The sequence below is a fragment of the Gopherus evgoodei genome, chromosome 9 (assembly GCF_007399415.2).
Source record: "Gopherus evgoodei ecotype Sinaloan lineage chromosome 9, rGopEvg1_v1.p, whole genome shotgun sequence".
Taxonomy (NCBI): Eukaryota; Metazoa; Chordata; order Testudines; family Testudinidae; genus Gopherus; species Gopherus evgoodei.
The window spans coordinates 87,884,171-87,903,847 of NC_044330.1; the positions used below are offsets into that span (position 1 = coordinate 87,884,171).

General features: G+C 46.7%; 1 protein-coding gene across 3 annotated transcripts in view; it reads right to left on the bottom strand.

Annotated features, from left to right (window-relative positions):
* Nucleotides 1–13,934, bottom strand: part of LOC115657933 (wiskott-Aldrich syndrome protein family member 3-like) — a 48,380-nt gene extending 34,446 nt beyond the window's left edge. For 2 of the 3 annotated variants that reach the window (XM_030576296.1, XM_030576294.1), the window contains exons 1-2: nt 13,863–13,934; nt 1,170–1,294 (exon numbers count right to left, since the gene is read on the bottom strand). The gene's annotated coding sequence lies outside the window, so the exon portion shown is untranslated. Of the gene's footprint in view, nt 1–1,169; nt 1,298–13,862 lie in introns of those variants that run through there. The other variant, XM_030576295.1, reaches the window with a different exon arrangement.
* Between the last annotated feature and the right edge of the window lie 5,743 nt (nt 13,935–19,677).

Sequence of the window (19,677 nt, forward strand, 5' to 3'; positions counted from 1 at the left end):
ATGTAACTAATATCATCTTCACAGTATAGACAACTACCCCCGGCATGACTTTATTTATAAACCAATGATAAAGCTGAAGATGCTAAACTAGGAGGAATGAAATCTCAGGCTTCAGGGCATAACCTGGTCATTCATGGCAGTCAAGATGGAATCCTGATCTTTCCACTCTGTAGAGCATTGCACATCTGGTCTTGTAGGATGGGTGAGAAGTCACTTTTCTCTGAAGGGTCAGATACTGGACACTCCCAGAGGCAAGATACTAGACTTGATGGTCCTGCATTTATATATTGTACCTTAAATTTACTTCACATCTTGCACAAATACCCAAACAGAGAAGAAAGCAGAAATGCGCAGCTCTTCTAATATGAAACTAGTTTAATGGAGAAGGGAAAGTAGCTCTTTCCCGGGGGCACATGCTTAAGAACTTGTTATCTAAGCGACGAAAACCTTGCAAAGTCAGCAGCTGCTTGACTAGGCCAGCTGTTTTGCTTGTCCCAGGAAATGTTTATTGCCTCGACACACCAGTGTATTCTGACATACCTACCCCCTAACTCTCAGCACAGTTCCTGGGGGCATGGCCTTTTGGGTGATTTCCAAATGTGAAGCACTGCATTGTGCTTGAGAAGAGGCACCGGAACCAGTGCAGCTGCAACACTTGCTATCCATACTGAACAGAAACCATAGCTGGCAGCAGTGGTTCAGCCAGTGCAGCTACTGCATGCAAATCAGAATAAATAATGCTTGTAATGGACCTGGGATCGTTGTAATGTGAGAACACAAGAGGCCAAATTCCACCCCCCGGTACAGTCCCTCTATACTCCAGTGCTATAAAGGGTTGCAAAGGAGCTGCACTGGCCCCTGGGTATATTCACCCAAACAGAGGAGCCATGCACGGTCAATGCACACAGTACTCTGCTCCCAACTCTTAATAAGGACTTGGCAGTTGCCGGGCTGGGATGAGAGGAAGAGTAGCTGAACCACTTTGCACTTCAGCAATTCTGGACAGCAGAGCATCCCATAACAGCTAGGTCAGACTGCAGTAAGTTAGAGCCCTCGCTCTCTCTGCACCATCTGTGCTGTGCTGCCTGAGGGGTTCCAAGCAATGACCCCTTGTGATGTCTTTCTGCCTAGTGCAGACAGTGCCTAAGAGGACAGGACGAGTAGCTCACCTTGAATGGGATCAGCTGTAGATTGCGTTTATTACTGGAGCCCTCTTATAAAACGTGTGTATTGCTACTGAGGTTGCTGTGGCTTAGCAGAAGAAGAAAAGGCTGTCAGCTGGCAGACATTTTCCCTGTGAAAGGAGAAGATACAGAGTGTGAAAAGGAGCCCCTAATATCCTCTCCCCAAGACCAAGCGGCAGTTCATTACCAACCAATCACAGCCAATCAGCCACTCACTCCATTGAAAAGAAGAAAGGGAATCCCAGTCCCCCCTTAGGGCTCCTGCGTTTCTCCTCAAACTTATTTGGTAATTCAGGTTAGGAAACATGCCAGCACTTGAGGGTTTGAGGCTTTATTTCTGCTTCATCTCAGAGTCCATTAGGAAATGCAGGCAACTGTATCAAGGGCTGCCTACAGAATCCAACTACTGCAGGCAAAGTCACTGAAAATGGGCCCACATCTGCCCTTTAAATCCCACCACTTGGTTACTCTTAAGTAATTGTTCAAGTTCTTTGGATGCCACAGCCGTATATTTTACACCTGCCCTGAAGCCTTTGTGTGGCTGCCATTGTGGAAAGCACCAGGATTACAGCCACTGCTTAATTCACGCCGCGGCTTGCCAGGTCTGAGCCCTGGCCCCTCTAGGCTTGACAGTTCATAGCCCCAGCCATTCTGGGCTTGCCGCATCAGTTATGAAAGTAAAATAAAAAATGCTTGCACCCCGGCACCTAATTGAGGGAGCCCCAGTACCTCTTTCGTTACAAACAAGCACTGGTTACAGCTCAACATGTATCTAAACACAGAGCTTTGTTATGAGAGGAGTGTTTACAAGATTACCAGTTTACCAGTTTGTGATATCATTTACTCTAGTTAAAATCCACTGCGTCTGATTCTCCTGTCACTGATATCAATGTAAATCAGGAGTAAGCCAGAGAAAACCAGTGGAGTTACACTGCTGTAAAACTAATGTGAGAGGAGAATCAGGCCCACTGAATGTAACAGGAATTAGCCTGGGTAAAAACTGAATACGCAGCTTAAAGTTTGGTCTCCTTAGAACTGTGGAAGCAATGATACGTTTCACACACACACACACACACACACACACACACCCCAAAGTTCTCTCTGCTTTGTTGAGTAGATCAATAACTTTGAAAACTTTCCATACTGGAAAATGTTTTCAGCAGGAGAGCGTCCTGATGACTCTCACAGAGCTGTCACGACAAGACAAGAGTCACCATTCTTGATGTTTACTGGAAACTGTCTGCTTCTAAGGCCTGGACTACACTAGGGGGGGATCAATCTAAGTTATGCAACTTCAGCTACGTGACTAACGTAACTGAAGTCGAGATACTTAGGTTGACTTATCGAGGTGTCTTCGCTGCGGTGAGGTGACTGTTGCTGCTCCCCGTCGACTCCGCCTGCGCCTCTTGCGGAGGTGGAGTGCAGGAGTTGATGGAAGAGCGCTCAGGCGTCAATTTATCGCGTCTAGACTAGACACGATAAATCGATCCCTGCTGGATTGATCGCTGCCCGCCAATCCAGTGGGTAATGTAGACATACCCTAAGCGGCACATCACTGCTTCTTTGGATAGCACATTTCAGCTTTCATAATGCATCCATCAAACATTTTTGGTATCTCAGCTGTGTCAGTTGCATTGACCTCCCCAAGCTGTTTCTGTTCTGGGAGATGCATTGGTTTGCTCAGTCCCATTCACTGCACTTGCTAAATCTAACAGAGGGCCTGGCACTTACATCAGAGAGTGCACTAGATTTCAGACACATTTTCACAAATCTCTCTCTAGGGTGAAAAAAACCCTCAGCATTTTCCTAGACTGCAAAAATCCACAAGCTGCCCAATGCCCATCCAAGTCTTGAAGTGCTGCAAAGGCTGTGAACTCAGGATTTGGGGAAGGATAAAGAGGAGAGAGCACTTTGAATGACCGCTCCCATCATCACCAACCAGCCAGTATTCTGAGCACACAGACAAACTCTGAACAGAATCATATCCAGTTCTACACAGCCAGAGTGAAGACGACCACAACAGAGTGACTCTGAGTGTAAGAGGAATAAAGAGGAAACAAGCTGTGAGCTTCACACTGCACAATCTCCCAAGGAAGGATCATGGAACTACAGAATAGGTAGAATGATATTGGCATGCACTGTGTTTAGACTGCTGGAAGCCCTACACCTACATTCTCTCCTTCTGAATTTCTCTAAACCCTGCAGGGAAGGACCACGGAAATAGAGATGAAAACATGCAGCAATGCCAGAGAGCAGAGGATGCTGTCCCTGTTGCCACTGCAGGCCAACAAATAAAACCACACGTAACTCATGAGCATGGCTTCATCTGTAGGTAGCACAGCTGCTGCTGGGACACTGGCTCACATTTATCCAAAGAGACTCTCTTAGGGTCACCTCCATCGAAGATGCCAGTACTGGGGCAGTGAATGGGCCTATTGCAGTCATTGATCTCATCAGCCATCACCCATGGTGGCCTTAGACTTAAGCAACCACCTAGAGCCCTACAGTAGAACCACAGACTCATTTGCATCCCCAGCCATGGTCCCATCCAACTTTGGCCTTCATGGGCTGCAAAGATGGAAATCTCTATTTGCCCTGCCCCACTCTTCTCTTGGATACTTGTGTTTCAACCTCATTACTTCATAGTGCATAGAAAGGGGTCACTTGAGAGAGCAGGAGAGTGGGAAGGGTCACAAGTAGGCAGGATGAGGCTAGACGCAGGCCTGGGCATATGGAAATATGTGCTAGGGAGGAACGGGTCACAGATAGCAAAGAGAGCTGGATGGGGCCCTGCGCATGTTACCATTGCATGGAATCACTGCATCTACATTCGTGCCACCTTCATTTTACATCAGGGGTTCTCAAACTGGGGGTGAGGACCCCTAGGGGGTTGTGAGGTTATTACATGGGGGGTCGCAGGCTGTCAGCCTCCACCCCAAACCCTGCTTTGCCTCCAGCATTTATAATCATGTTAAATATATAAAAAAGAGTTTTTAATATATAAGGGGGGGTTGCACTCAGAGGCTTGCTGTGTGAAAGGGGTCAGTACAAAAGTCTGAGAACCCCTGTTTTACATCATGCACCGAGCAGCTCCTGCTGTATCCAAGGAGCTATACAGACAGCATGTTCCAAGCTGCCTCTTGGAGCATTTGGAGAGGACCATTTCAAGAAGTTCTATGTTCAGCCATCACTTCTAATTATTCCCCAAAGTATCCTTTTATGTACATAATTTTATTATCATTAGCCTCCTCAGAAGTCCCTGAAGTGGTCCCATCTTACCCTGACCAGGAGGGATTCAGTTACTGTTTACGAAGCAAACCTAATTTCCTACAAGTGATTTTGGCCTGAAGTGGTCCAAGGAATTATTACTGCTGCCCAGATTCTGCATGCTAGTGCCTGTGCACTGTGCTGCCCTCCATTAGCACACAGCACTTGTGATGGATCACACATTTCCTGGGCTAGAACCATTGAATCTGGATAGGAAGGTGTAAATTACACTCCTTTCCACTCCCCGCACACACCAGACATTTCAGGCACAACCAGTCCGAGTCCTGCTGGCAGAGGCCGCTGAGGGGATGTGCTGTTTCAGCACATTCCTCAGCCAGCCTAGCCATGCCCCCTTTCCATCCAGCATCACTCACTCTCCAGGCTACACTGACTCCCATTGGCCTCCCTTTTCCCCCATCACAGCCTCCTCTCTTGGCAAGCATTCCACCACCACCGTTCTGCAACTGTGTTTACACGAGCGCTGGCCCATGAGTGAATCTGACCTCCAAGCTGTAAAACCACCCGAGTCCTGGTGATGAGCGAACCTCAGAAGGTGCAGTTTGGATAACCACCTGCAAGCTTAAATCCTCATCCAAAGCATTTAGGTCTGCAAAACTGGGAATTTTGGACGAACAGGCTTTTTTGTCAAAATCTGGACACAGGCACCCAGAGGGAGGCCTTTCTTTTTGTATTTTGCACTTCTGCTTCAGATCCAGGCCACGGCCAAGAAGTGCAGACGAGTGAACATCAAAAACAACAGAGAAAAAACTAACCAGATTGAGAGTTGGTTTAGCAAGTTCTTATTTCATATTAACATGTAAGATCAAAGGCACAATCACAACAGTTCAGTGACAACTATACAGCGGTTGTGCATGCTAAGATAAGGCTAATCGGATTCCCCCCAACCCCCAAACACTGGTGCAACTGAACTCAGAATACTGCATTCATTTCCAGGCAATGCACCCCAGGAAGACAGTGACTGACAAACGGAAAAAAAAAAAAAAAAGCTCAAAGAAGAGCAACATAAGTGATCAGGGATTTGGTGGGTTTGATTTATGATGACAGAACAGAGAAGCAAGATATATATCACCTAACTAAGACCTAACCAAAGAAGGAAGGGAGCACATGAAAGAGGCTACAAATATTTGAAGGAGATAAAATCCCAGGACAGAGAAGAATTACAGGGTGACATTGGGTGATGGCTAGGAACAATGGGATAAACATGTAGGCTCAGAATAGGTTAAGCTGAAGTGTTCATAGCAAGTGGGCTATACTGAGGTTCTTATGTTCTCGAGTACTAGGATTTATGAAATTTCAGGTCAGCTCCATAAAACTGGTCAATTATTTGCACTCTATTCAATCAGCACCTGCTGTTGCCACCAAGCATTACAGTTCAATCCATGTTTCCTTTGGAAGCTTGGCCATGAACATCAAAAAGCCTAAATGATGTAAGCCCACATTTTCAAAAGTGGCCTCTGATCTTGGCTGCCCAACTCAAGACATCTGGGGCCTAGTTTTCAGAGGCACTGGGCTCTCAAAGCTGCCGTTGAACTTTAACTGGACTTGTGAGAGTTCAGCACTTCTTAAAAGCAGGTCCAAGATGTCTTGATTTGAGCACCCATGAACTGAGTCTCCCAAAATCAGAACTTTGAAAAATTGTGCCCTCGCTGTCTATGTGTGAATGTCCTGGAGAGATCCTATGATGGTTTATGGGTCGTTAAATAACCTCCTACTCTTCAGATTATATCCCTCGTATGTGACCTTAAATCCAAGATTTAGTCTGCTATGATTAGCTCATTTCCACTGCAACTACACATTCCTTCCCTTTAATTCCTCTGCTTAACTATATATTTATACACTCTGAGGCCAGATCCTCAGCCAGCGTAAATCACTGACTTTAATGGAGCGATGCTAATTTATACCAGCTGAGGACCTGGCTTTCTTGTGCTTATTTTTTAACTCTTCTATCTACTCACCCTCTGCTCCTGCTACCCAGTGTCATAGCTTTGCCTTCTGTAAAAACCCTGGTTCATGACTTCTTCACACAGAGCAGGGATAGCCAGCGTGTGGCCAGCAGATCTAGAATGGCCCATAATGCTGAGGTGCAGCCTGTGAAGACTATAGGTTCCAGTGTGCTATACCTTGATCAAAAAACAAGTCACTTAAAGCATCACACACTGGGAATAGTAGTTCCCGGGGTGCAGGGGGGTGTATGCCTGCATCCATTCCATTTTAATTAGATGCAGCCCATAGGCTGCTGGTGAGTTATCAGTGAAGCTTCAGGTTGGATGAAGTTTTAATTCTCCTCACATGCAGCCAGTCCTCCTTGTGCAGGATGCAAAGGCTCCAATTTATTTCCAGTGCTTCAGACCATTAACAAGAAATCATCTCTCTCTTCAGCCTGGCAGAGGAAACAGATGAAGCTCTGGCGAACTCTTCAGAGGAAGAGAGAGAACAGAAGGTGTTGACAGTTACAGAAGGTTGGGGACAATGTTGTAAAGATGTGAAGCAAGAGAAATCATTTTGGTGTAGCATGGAGCCTGGCTGCTAACAGCAATGGATAAATGTAGCTCATGAGACAGGGAGGTATGTAATCACAAAGGCTGAGCCTTATTTATCATGGATGGCTTGGCAAAAGGGAGGACTGATGCAGAGTGGACTTACGTGGAGATGTTTGCAAAGGGATTTAGAAACACACACCACTATCTCCAAAAGAAATGGTGAGGAAAAAATCTGCCATCCTACTGAGTGTTCATCGAAGTGAGAAACACACAGCTTGAGTCACACATAATACAGACAGATAAAATACAGAGTTTCCTAGTCTGCTCTGACAATAACCCTTGTCATGACCAACGGCACCTCCTTCTGCTCCAGCAATGGGGCACTATTAAGACGAGACAGCTGAGTACAGTGGATCCCTCTAAACTGCATAATGGATTTGCAATGCTAAGAAATGGGGATAAGCCCTGCCCTGGACTAGGATATGAGCCCCAGTCTCCAGAGATGAATTGTGAGGGCACTAAAGCACTCCACCACCTAAGCTTTAGAATGGGATGGTATGGCATTTATCATACCAGCTTGTAAGGCAGCCAAAGTGCACGTAATGGGAGAGGTTAATGACATTTCAGTAAACAGAGGCAAGCAGGTGATCAAGTGTGGCCCTGGTACAAGTTTGTTTTCTAATTCAGTCTGTGCACCAAACAAGGAAGGGAAACATATTTTACTCAGGATAAGGAAATATAGAGAGCATAATGGAAGACACTCCATTCTGGGAGCAATCTGGTAACCATGCATTGATCTCACCGTGCATTGTCTTTGGGGGAAACCTCCAAAGGTTCAGAAGTTCATATAAGCCCAAAAGCTGATCCACCCAAAATGGGGGTGCAAAAATTGTGAGCACAGGTTTTACTTCAAGTTTTGTCCAAGGCTTTGGGGTCCTCTCTCATTTTATTTCAGCCAGTTTGCCTATCCTTAATTATTATTGCAGCTGCCCAGGACGACTAGCCACTTACTGTACCAGAATATCAGAGTATTGATGAAGCCAGAATATCTGAGAACGCCAGGAACCAGAGCAGTAGAGTGGTGCTAAAAAATCCCAGAGTACTGGACTAATGCCAGAACCCAGAGTAGTTCAAGAAAATGAAAACAGTATATTGAATATCTATAATCCTGGGAAAGAGAAAGATGAAAAACTTGCAAATAAAAGTGAAAAGAAGAACAGAAAAAGGGGACACCGGGCCAGATCCCACAGCCCCTCCTCACACAAGCAGCCCTCATTCACATGTACAATCCCAGCAATGTCAGTAGGAGTATTTGGGTGAGTAAAAATTGCAGGATCAGTTTCTAAAGTTGTAAACGAAAGCAAAAACACAAGACAGTCTTTAAATATTTAAAGACTTAAAAAGCCAGGCTGTGGGGTGAGTGAAAGGACAGAAGAGGAAGATGAGAATGAAACTAGCTCCTGGGAGCCTGAATGGAATCTCTGCCTCAACGGCGTTCACAAGAGAATCTGAGGGAAGGTTTCATGCTGGACAGCGGAGACAAAAAAGATCCCTACACTAAGTGAAATATGAAAGGTTTTCAACTGATCGGAGGAGCAGCTGGGAAATTAAACCAATTGTAAAAGAGGTTACAGAGTGCTAGACCCAGATAAATGACATCTCCTGTGAACTAATGTGAGACACTACTCACAACACTTGAACCCAAAGCTGCCTCAACTTTTGCATTGCTTAAAACAAAAAATATTTTGATTTATTGCCGCTTTGTCATTTCCCTGATTTCCCTCCACTGCCTTTATGATCTAGTGATAGCAACATGCAGAAATACAGCCCATGCTGCTGGGTTTTCCACCCAGTACTGACCCATGACTGAGCTGTACAGAGCTGAGGAGGAGGCTGCTGGACAGAAGGTGGGGAAACGGATTAAAAATGGCAGCAATGCAGAAGGAGACCAGACATATGCTGCTATTAGAAGAGCTAGGCAGGGGAGCCTGGTAGATGTAAGTTGACTAGCCAGCTACTATCTGTCAAGGCTCTTAGCTCATTAACTTAGTCCCATTAGGAACCCAACGTATATTTTCTTCTTCAACCAATCCATAATACACCCAGAGGATGTTTATTTTTATCATGAGCAACTAAGATTTCCCCACCACGTCTTGGCAACATGCCTCAACCCTAGCTTGGAAGGATCAAGGGATTCCATCTCCATGCCAAATGGCCAGCCTTGTGTTTTATTCTTTGTTGAGACTGCAAACAAGGGTGCCAGTTAGCGTCAACGGTGGTGGTGATTTTGGAGATGAGGACACATATCCACTTCATCAGTGGAACTGAATAAAGACAACATGATTGAACATTCAGTAAACAATTAAGGCAGAAGTTTTACTTCCATATCTTTTTACTACTTTTGATCAACATCCATGCAAGTTATTATTTTCCATTTGTCTACAAATTTGCTAAGAATCAAGTTCAAAGACAGAAAACACCATGGGTGGTTTATTTCCAAACTCATCATTTGGCCACACATTATTAAACATGGTTTGCATAATAAAACGTGTTCTCCACTTACAGTGAAGAACAAATATATAAATGTCTTCATTAAGTTAATGTGTCGCTTTCTTAACCCAGCACCATCAACATTAAGTCAGTAAAGAGTACTTTAATGTTTGCTAGCAGAGAAGCCAAGAACTGAATGGGCCAGGAAGATTGAGCTACAAATATCAAATCCTAAAGCCCTCCCAGGGCCTGGACGAGGCACTTTTGAGGCTTACAGTTGTTTTGTCTCTTGGTAGAGAGAATACCTCTGTCTCAGTACAGTCAGTCCACCATTTTCCGCCAATATTAAATTAATTCATTAACAAAATCTGACAGCCTTAACTTCGATAATAATTGAGTAAGTTTTTCCAAATGAAAATTTTCCTGTAAAATTCAATGTAACATTAAATCACACCTATATATATTCCCATTACTGCACAGTTTCATTAATAAACATTACATTTTGTCTCCTTCTTTCACTGTAAAATGCTCAAGACCTAGGAATTATATTTCGCTAAATTGCTTTTAAATCACAAATTTGTTTGAAGACTAGGCTTCTGGCTAATAGTTACTTCGATAGAACCTATCTATAAAAGGGATGTAATAAACTCAAATGCTTCTTTACTTGTGACTGTAAGACACCACTTGTACTGTATGTCTAACACAAAACACTCAGGGTTCATTATAGATCTCTTATTTTCAATCATAAAGAACAAAATTAAATGTTTTTTTACAGATGAAAGCTATCAAAGCCTAATACATAACTGGTGATCAAATTTTCACTTAGCTATTTTCCCTGTGCTTTTAGGTTTTGTGGTATTTTGGTTTTTTCATTAGATTACTTAGAAATATCTAATGTTTACTATTCAACAGTGTTATTAAAAGCACAGCTCAGCGACAGACCATCATCACTTGTATTGTCGGCTGCAGCTCCAGTCATGGATCAGGGCTCCATGGTGCTAGGTGCGGTACAAACACATTACCAAATGATGGTCTCTGCCCCAAAATATTTACAACCTAAGCCTAAAATGAGAGACAACATACAGATGAAATAAACAGGGGAACAAGGAAATAAGATGATTGTCAACGACATGATGAGCAGTAGTCACAGCGTGAGATGTCTCGACAGAGCGCATTTTTATCCCTTCCTACATTTTGCCTCCTATCAACCACCACTAGTCCGCTCACTCCCCCGCATTTCTCCTACCCCTGGATTTTTCTCACAAGGTGAGGATGTAACAAAATCTTGTGATCTTTTAACATAACCCCCTTCTTCCTCCCTTTACCCCCTCTCCAGCCTTTACCTGTCCTATGTTTAATTTTGATTGTAAGCTCCTTGGAGAAGGGATCTGTCTTCTTCATTTATCTGCAAAGCAACAGGCACATATATGGTGCTGTAGAAATCCAGCAGCAGCAGCCAAATTTTGAAGTCTACTTTGGCCGAATAGTAACTGTAATTGGTCCAATAATAATAACTGTTCGTTATTTTAATTCCTTTTTTAAGCTTTGCCACTGGTTATAATAGCACCGCAACATTTCTTACCATCTATAAGTTTTGTGCAATAGGATGTAAGGCACGATCATACAGAACCAAACCCGTTCTCCTACAATAGCCAAGGGACTTTGATAACCCCAGGGACAATCTTTGAATAGCAGGGGACTGGATCTGATGTTTTCCTCTATCCAAATGCCTTTCTTGTCCCTTATTTTAGGTCATCACCAGGTGCAATGCCTTTCATCGTGGTTACCTTGCTCTTCCATGATACTAGATGCTCTTACGGACAAACTTCATTGCTGTTAGCTTCCCAGAGGAAAACCTCATCAGTCTCTCTGGGGTCAATATTGAACAGTGTGAACAATTAAAACTCTTCAGCCACAATCAATCCAACTGAGGGACATAACTGCAATGTGCTGAGCAACCCAGCTCCCACCGATTTTGGGAATGGAGGGCTCTCAGTCGTGGTAGGATTGGGCCCAAAGCTTTCTATGGAAATCAAGTGCATGGTTATTGATGAACAGCACTGCAGGGGCATCCAAACATTGTCCAGTAGAGGGCCACTTTTTCAGCTTGCCAAGATCTCAGGTTCCACATGGCTCCATCATCTTGGCTACTGTCATCTTCAGTTGAGAGCTGCGGCCTGTGTAAACAACAGCTCCAAATAAAAGATACTTCATCTTGATCTCAGCAGCCATTTCATGATCTCTCTTCAGGTACCACCTCCTTATTAAAGAAGAGAGCAGCCAAGGATTGTACTGTGTAAACCCCACAGCCTATATCAACTAGATCCATTTAAACTCTCTCCTGATGGTGGGCATCATTGTGTTCTCACACAGCATTAATACACTGTACAAGTTAACCTTTCTGGCTTACAAAATGAATTAATTGTACCAATGTTGTTCTATCTATATATCTGTCTAGGTTCTTACACTGCACCCATTATCATCATAGCTGATGGTAAAGCTATTGTAGACAAGATAACAACAAATACAGCACCTATGAATTACACTGAAATGTGCCTGAGCTAATGTTTTGAATAGTGTAAACCAGCAGCATTTTAAGCACATTAAAACAATGACAAGGAGACAGAGAATCTCCTGAGACTTTAATTATAAAATGAAACTCCCTATAAGTAAGAGTGGCTGAATCTCGGAGCACCGAATCCTAGGTGCTCTTTATGGGAAATCTATACTTTGATTTAGACTTGTACCTGTCACTCCAAAACCCTGGTGATGGGCCCATTGGAAATGCACAGAATAGACAGACAGGTTAAATGGGCTTCCCACAGGAAGGCACTGATTCCAAGAGTTAACACATGCCTGTACATTTTGCCTGATTACATCTGGTAGGTTGCCAGGTGGAAATGAAAAAAATCCTCCTAGAGTGCCCCTGTCACAAGCCAGCAGCCAGCAATTTCAAATCTGACCTACAACACTGCCCCCTGCCCACACTATCCCCATAATCTCTCAGGACAGACATGTCATTACACACAATATAATCACTGACACAGCAGGTGCAGCTGAACAATGAAACTGTGCCAATGAAAGGCCTGATGAAAACAACACACAAACAAATCCACCAGTCACTAGTAAAAATGTTACTCCAAGGAAATTAAAAATTGCACACCCTGGCACACACCTGCCTAGACCTATTGCCTCAAGATTCACTAACACTTGAGGCAGGTGTACTTTGTTTGCAGGTCAACATCTCAAGCTGAGTTGACAGCTGTTATAACATTGATGTTTCTTCCTGATTAGCTGGGCTATTCCCAATCCTTATCCCATTCACACATCCGATCACATCTTCCAGGTCTCTCAAAATCAACTTCCAAATCCCCAAGGGATTGAAGAGTGGGAAGAGGGGGAGATGCATCTACAAGTGTGAAGTCATCAGTCTTGGGGAGCCAATGGGATGGGCATTTGGGGGTCAGCTGCCCTCAGCATGTCAACTTCACCTGCAACCTTCCAGCTCTTGCTGCCTTGGCAGATTATCCACAGAGAGTGGAATCAATGCTCATCTATCTCTGCCTCCATCCTAATGATCGCCAGAGCCTTGCGTTGAAGCCCCAGAGCTCTCTGCGGAGCCAGAAGCAAAAATCCATCTTTAAAAGCTCCCATTAAATAAACCCCCATAGATCTGAACTGAGCCTCTGATTCTGACAGGCATCTTGCAGCCCCGCAGGGTTACTCCAGCCTGCTCTGAGCTATCCAGCCTCCAGCCACCGCCAGCATCTTAGCCATAAAGTCCCAGGCTGCTGCTGGGAGGATATCAGCTGTTGCTGAGTTTCTTCAGCGCCCTACCCACCCTCTGCATGTGGGGCTCGGTCGGTGCCTGGGAAATGCTGGGATAAGGTCCCCCCCTGATCGTGATCGGTAGTCCTCACACACCCAAATGCAGCGTAGCTTCCTTTCCCCTCCCGGCTCTGCAGCCCATCGTAGAGGATCCAGACGCTCCGGGCTTCCCACACCCTAAAGCTAGAGTCACTCCGCATCCCCACCCTAGCCCCGATTCACCCGTCCCTAAGGGGCCGGATTCTAGGGGGATCCTTCCCGCTTTCCCATGCGACATTCCCGCTCCCCCACATGTCCCAGCAATAGCTGGACGTGCTGCTCCCAGAAGCTGTCTCCGCACCAGCCCCCCCCCCCCCCCCGTGCAATGGGATGGTAACCCCCGACCCTCCCCACTCATCCCTGCAGCGGGATCGGAGACACCCCGGCGTGTCCCCGTCCCCGCGCCAGGGGATTAGAAACCTCCAGCCCTCCATGCAAATGGCTGGAGAGCCCCTGCATCGTCATGCAAAGGGGCCGGGAAGCCCCCACGTCCCACCATCCCTCCCCGGCACTGCACAGGCAGGGAAAGCCGAGCCCCCGCTGCCGCCCTTACCTCTGCGCTGCTGCTGGCGGGGGGCGCTGCCTTCAGCGCGGGTCGGCCGGGGAGCCCGGGCGGCCGGCCGGGGCGTTCATGGTCGCGGCGCGGGCGGGTGCAGAGCCGGGATGCAGCGAGGGCGGCTGCCTCTGCGCGTGTGTGTGCCCGGCAGCTTCGCCCAGCCTGGCACTCCGCAGTGCTCGCACAGCGCATGTGCTCCGCACCCCCTGGCGGGGGACAGCCCACACGCGAGGCGGCTGGGGCCGGAGCCGGGGCCGGGGCCGGAGCCGGGACTGGCCCTCTCCAGTGGGGGCTGGGGGGCTCAGTCTGCCGATTTCATTCCCCAGCAACACGGCCTGCCCGAGCTGTGCCGCCCCCTCCCCATCATCCCCCCTCCCCCGAGCATTGTCACTCCTTTGATCGGGGGTGGGAAGCAGAAGGAGGCCCCCGCCCCACACCCCACAAACTTTATTCTTTCGCCTCTGCCATTAGCAGAGTGATCAGAAAAGTGTCACTAGCAGAGTGATCAGACCTGCGCAACCCCCCTTCTGTAGCTCCTCTGCATCAGCCAGCTCTGTGCTCTCCACTACCCACCCCATCCCCGGTGTATCCCCACCTCCGCCTCCACAGCCCACAATGATCCCAAAGCACAAAATACTCGGGATCCCCTCTACATCCCCCACTGCGTAGCCTCTGGATACTCCCCACCGTGTATCCCCCTGGGACTCCGCACACACAGGTCGCCTCTCCCCTCTGTGTATGATGGATGTTATTTTGTTAAGCACTAAGATGCCATGGGGCGGGATGGAAAGCCGGCTAGGAAAATGCTGCTTCCTACAGGTAACTCGGCAATGTAACTAGGGCTCAAACGGTAAGGCTTTACCAGCAGGATCGCCTCTTCTTTTCTCCCCCTCCTCAGGCATTATGCCCATCTGCGTTCCCATCTCAGTCTCAGAAGTCCCGAGTGCAGCTCCCACCAGGCAATTTCTTTTCTTAACTTCTCCATCTGGGAAGAGACACAGGGATGCGAAGAAGACAAAACCTCCAGGACAAAATAATTGGCTCCAGCGTCTAGAAACTGAAAGAACTGGTCACAGTAACTGGAATTTACATTCACCACGGTGGCGTCCCTCAAAGCCATCAATTCGGTAGGCAGACACCAGTGAAGATGCCTGCTCAGCATCCTCCACTCCCATTCAGATCTATCCTGCCCAGGGTGGGCAGTGCTGTGACAATCAGCCGGTTGTGCTGGGTGTTATTATGTTGTTTGCATGGTACTAGATCGTTGACTTAAACTATGAGCTGGAGTGTCTAGAGGCAGCAGCTCTACCCCGGGAGCCAACAGGATAGTCTCTCATGGAAAAAAAGACTCAGTACTACTATGATCATGTGTTTATTGTACAGTTTGTGGACCCTATCCTCAGGGCCGGCTCCAGGCACCAGCGCAGCAAGCAGGTGCTTGGGATGGCCAATGGAAAGGGGTGGCTTTTTTTTTTCCCGCCGCTTGGGGTGGCCAAAACACTGGAGCCAGCCCTGCCTATCCTACTCTCACTGATGCCCCCTTATCTGTAAAGATAGTTGGATGAAGATTTAGGTGAGCTATAAGCAGCTGTCTAAGCTTGAAACTGTCCTTTGCTTATTTTGTATACAATGGGCAGCAGGTTTGTATAATTTTTGGTGGTGCACAGAACAGGTCCAAGCAGAGCCATCCCATCCAACAGACTAGGGCAACTGCCCCAGTCCCCATGCTTCAGGGGGATGTGGGTTTCAGGGCGGCCTAGGGGGGTAACAGAGGGCCTGGTGCCAACAGCAGCGAGCAACCCAGCCCACCCACTCCACTCCACCCTGCCTCACCCCGCCCTGCCAGCTCCCAGAGTTGCTCAGAGGAGGGGGGCAGAAGCCAGAAAGAGGCAGGGTGGAGGTGGGGGGAAGGGGTGGAATGGGAACAGGTATGGGGCAGAGCAGGGGTGGAAAGAGGCAGGGCGGAGCGGGGCGGACTGGGGCCAGGTCACTTGCTGCTGTGGCGCCAGGCCCCCCACTAATCCCCTAGGCTTCCCTGGACCCCATGTCCCCCTGAAGCATGAGGCCCCCCAAAGCATAGGGCCCGGGGCAGTTGCCCCAGTCTATCCTATGGATGGGACAGCTCTGAAAATATAAGCCCAAACATTGGTGGAGTTATACACTTAACTCCCATTAATATCAGGGGGAGTTGCAAAGGGTACTGTCAGAGCAGATCAGGTGCCTTACTTTGTTGTTGTTAATACACAAGACTGATGTCATCGTTTTTGCTGTTTTTATATTTCAACATGGACAATTTGTTTGTCACCACACAAGACACAGAAGACAACTTGGTCCCAGCCTTCAGACACTTAAGATCTAGGGGGCCAATCCTGCATGGAATTTAGACCACTCTTATTTCTTTCTCCTGCAAAGGGCTCCACAGACCCTTCTGCTCCAACCAGGAATAAGGATCAGGTCATATGGATGATCTGCCCCTTTTGCAAGATCAGGGCTATGAATTTCTCCCACAGAATCCTATTGATTTTTGGTAACAATAGGTGCTGTTATAGCTCTTTGCAGGATCAGACCCTCTGTGATGTTGTAACTTAATAACTATAATATAGCATATTACATAACATATGTAACGTAAATGTAATCATATATAACTTAATATTTTAGTGGGAATGCCCCACAAATAAACCATTGCTTTCTATTCAGTTATGCTTCCTGAATCCAAATTGCAAAATAAATACTAATGGGAGATGCAAGAAGATACCTCAGATCTAGTGGAAATTTAGGACAATTATTTTGTAGGTGTGTTCAGGGCAGTGCCGGCGCTTCCATTAGGTGACCCTAGGCGGTTGCTTAGGGCGCCAGGATTCGGGAGGTGGCATTTTATGCACTCCCCACTCGGCGTGTGGGAGCTTCCGGTTCCGCTCCCATCGCGCCACCAAAGAAGGACCTTCTGCCAACGTGCTGTGGAAAACAGCAGCAGGCAACTGAGCAGCTCAATGACTGCCGCTGTTGCCTGCAGCATTTCGGCGGAGGGTCCTTCTTTGGCGGTGCGATGGGAGTGGAACTGGAAGCTCCCAAGCGCCCCGTGGGGAGCGCAAAAAATACTGCCCCCTGAACTCTGCCTAGGGTGGCAGAAACCCTGGCGTGGCTCCTGGTTAGGGGTGCTGGAACAATTTTTATAGTGGGGGTGGTGAGAGCCATTGAACCAAACTGTAAACTCTGTATATAATGGAAACCACTTCAAGCCAGGGGATGCTGCAGCACCCCCATGTCCCTAGTTCCAGCACCCATGGGTGTGTTTGTTTTATTAAAAACAGTTAACCCATGCCTGAGAGTGACTCCTACAAAGAGTTAAAAAAAAGCAAAACATTCTGCAATGCCTGGCATACTCAGGGAAATACAGTTTTGCTCCCAGGTTTGGACAAATCTGCCATTGTATCTTGTCCAGCAAAATCTTAAAATCCCAGTGGATGTTTTTGCACTTCCAGCCAGGCTTGCCAATTCATCCGCTAGTGCTTGAGGGTTAATGTTGCAAAGCGCTGCTGCTCTGGGATTGCTAATTTCGTATGAGGAAAAAGGGGAAACAAAACCACCAAAAAGATGGAGGAGATGGAACAAAACCAAAAGAAACAAAACTAACGAGGAAACAAAATAATTAAAATGAAACTAAAGCATTGTAGGTAAATTCACTTTTTTTCTCCCAAAAAGAAACAACACAGAGAGAGAGAAAAATTACAGCCAAATACTCCACCAACCCTCCCCCGCCACCACCTCCCCAAAGAAATTAGCAGGCAATCATCAAACTGCAGAACCAACTCAACAATGGAGATGGATCCTGATCTATTTTGTTTCCATTCTGATGATGTACAGGTGGGACTTCCTTGAGAGAGGAAAAGGGATATAGGGCACATTTAGATATTCTACCCATCACTTCATGTTTCCTTGTTCCCATCAGACAACAATTCACCTCTATGAATGGCCCCTACTACCAGAGTATCTGAGCACCTCACAATCTTTAATTTATCTCCACAATCCCTCTCTCAGGTAGAGAAGTAGTGTTATCCCCAGTTTATAGCTGCCACAAAGAGCCAAAGTGATTTGCCCAAGCTCATGCAGGAAGTCTGTGGTAGAATAAGGACTTGAATCTGGATCTCCCAAGTCCAAGGCTAGGGTACTAAACATTGGACTGTTTTTCCTCTGGGACTCATTTGGTTGTCATTTATTTCTTCTAGAATGGTGCCTTCCAGTTTCTATGGAGTCCTGTTCTGAACAACTCCAGCGATAGCCCCAGAATCCTTTGCAGAGGTTGCAGCAGGGCTTCAAAGGAGGTGTTACAGCACTCACCACAGCAAATGATGTTGCACACCTGAGATCCCAAGGCACTCCCATCATATGACTGAGCAGAAAAAATAATACCCTTTTCTGAGGGGTCCTGGGGCTGAAGACTACAGCTAGAGAGAATGGTTTGAGACTGGCCTTGTCATAAACAGATAAGTAAGAGTTAATAGAACAGAAGTACTTCATATCTCTTTTGCCTGTAAAGGGTTAACAAGTTCAGTGAGCATGGATGTCACCTGACCAGAGGACCAATCAGGGGACAGGATACTTTCAAATCTTGAGGGAGGGAAGTTTTTGTGTGTGCTGTTAGATTTTGGTTGTTGTTCACTCTGGGTTCTGAGAGTGACCAGACGTGCAACCAGGTTTCTCTCCAATCTCCCTAATACAGGTTCTTATAAATTCAAAATAGTGAGTACTAGGTAGAATAGGCAAGTTAGGCTTATGTTTGTTTTCTTTATTTGCAAATGTGTATTTGGCTGGAAGGAGTTCAAATTTGTATTTTGCTGAAAGGATTTTAATTTGTACTTGTATACTTAGGCTGGGAGGGTATTCCCAGTGTCTATAGCTAAAAGACCCTGTACCTATTTCATTTTAAATTTACAAAGATAATTTTGACTGTTTTTTCTTTCTTTAATTAAAAGCTTTTCTTGTTTAAGAACTTGATTTTTTTTTTATTCTGGTGTGAGACCCCAGGGGACTGGGTCTGGATTCACCAGGGAATTGGTGGGGAGAAAGGAGGGAAGGGGGAGAGAAAGGTTAATTTCTCTCTGTGTTAGGATTACTTTCTCTCTCAGGGAGAGTCTGGGAGGAGGAGAGAGAAGGAGGGGGGAAGGTGGATTTTCCTCTCTGTTTTAAGATTTAAGGAGTTTGACTCACAGTGATCTTCCAAGGTAACCCAGGGAGGGGAAGCCTGGGAGAGACAATGGTGAGGGAAAGGGTTTACTTTCCTTGTGTTAAGATCCAGAGGGTCTGGGTCTTGGGGGTCCCCGGGCAAGGTTTTGGGGGGACCAGAGTGTACCAGGCACTGGAATTCCTGGTTGGTGGCAGCGCTACAAGTACTAAGCTGGTAATTGAGCTTAGAGGAATTGGACGCTAAGGTTCAGAGTGGGGATTTATACCATGACAGGCCTGTTGGAGATTGATTGTCAAAGTCCCAGTGCTAATCCAGCACTAGCCCCTTACATATGGAACCAAAGTAGCCTGCACCTAAGCTCTTCCCTGACCATGAGTACTTAAAACAGGTGTGAACAAACTTTTTGGCTTGAGGGCCACATCAGGGTTCCAAAACTGTATGGAGGGCTGGATAGGGAAGGCTGTGCCTCCCCAAACAGCCTGGCCCCACCCTCTATCTGCCCCCTTCCACTTCCTGCCCCGACTACCTCCCTGAGAACCTCCCACCCATCCAACCCCCCACTGGTCTTAGTCCCCTGACCGCCCCGTCCCAGGACCCTCTGCCCCCTGGGACCTCATCCCCTATCCA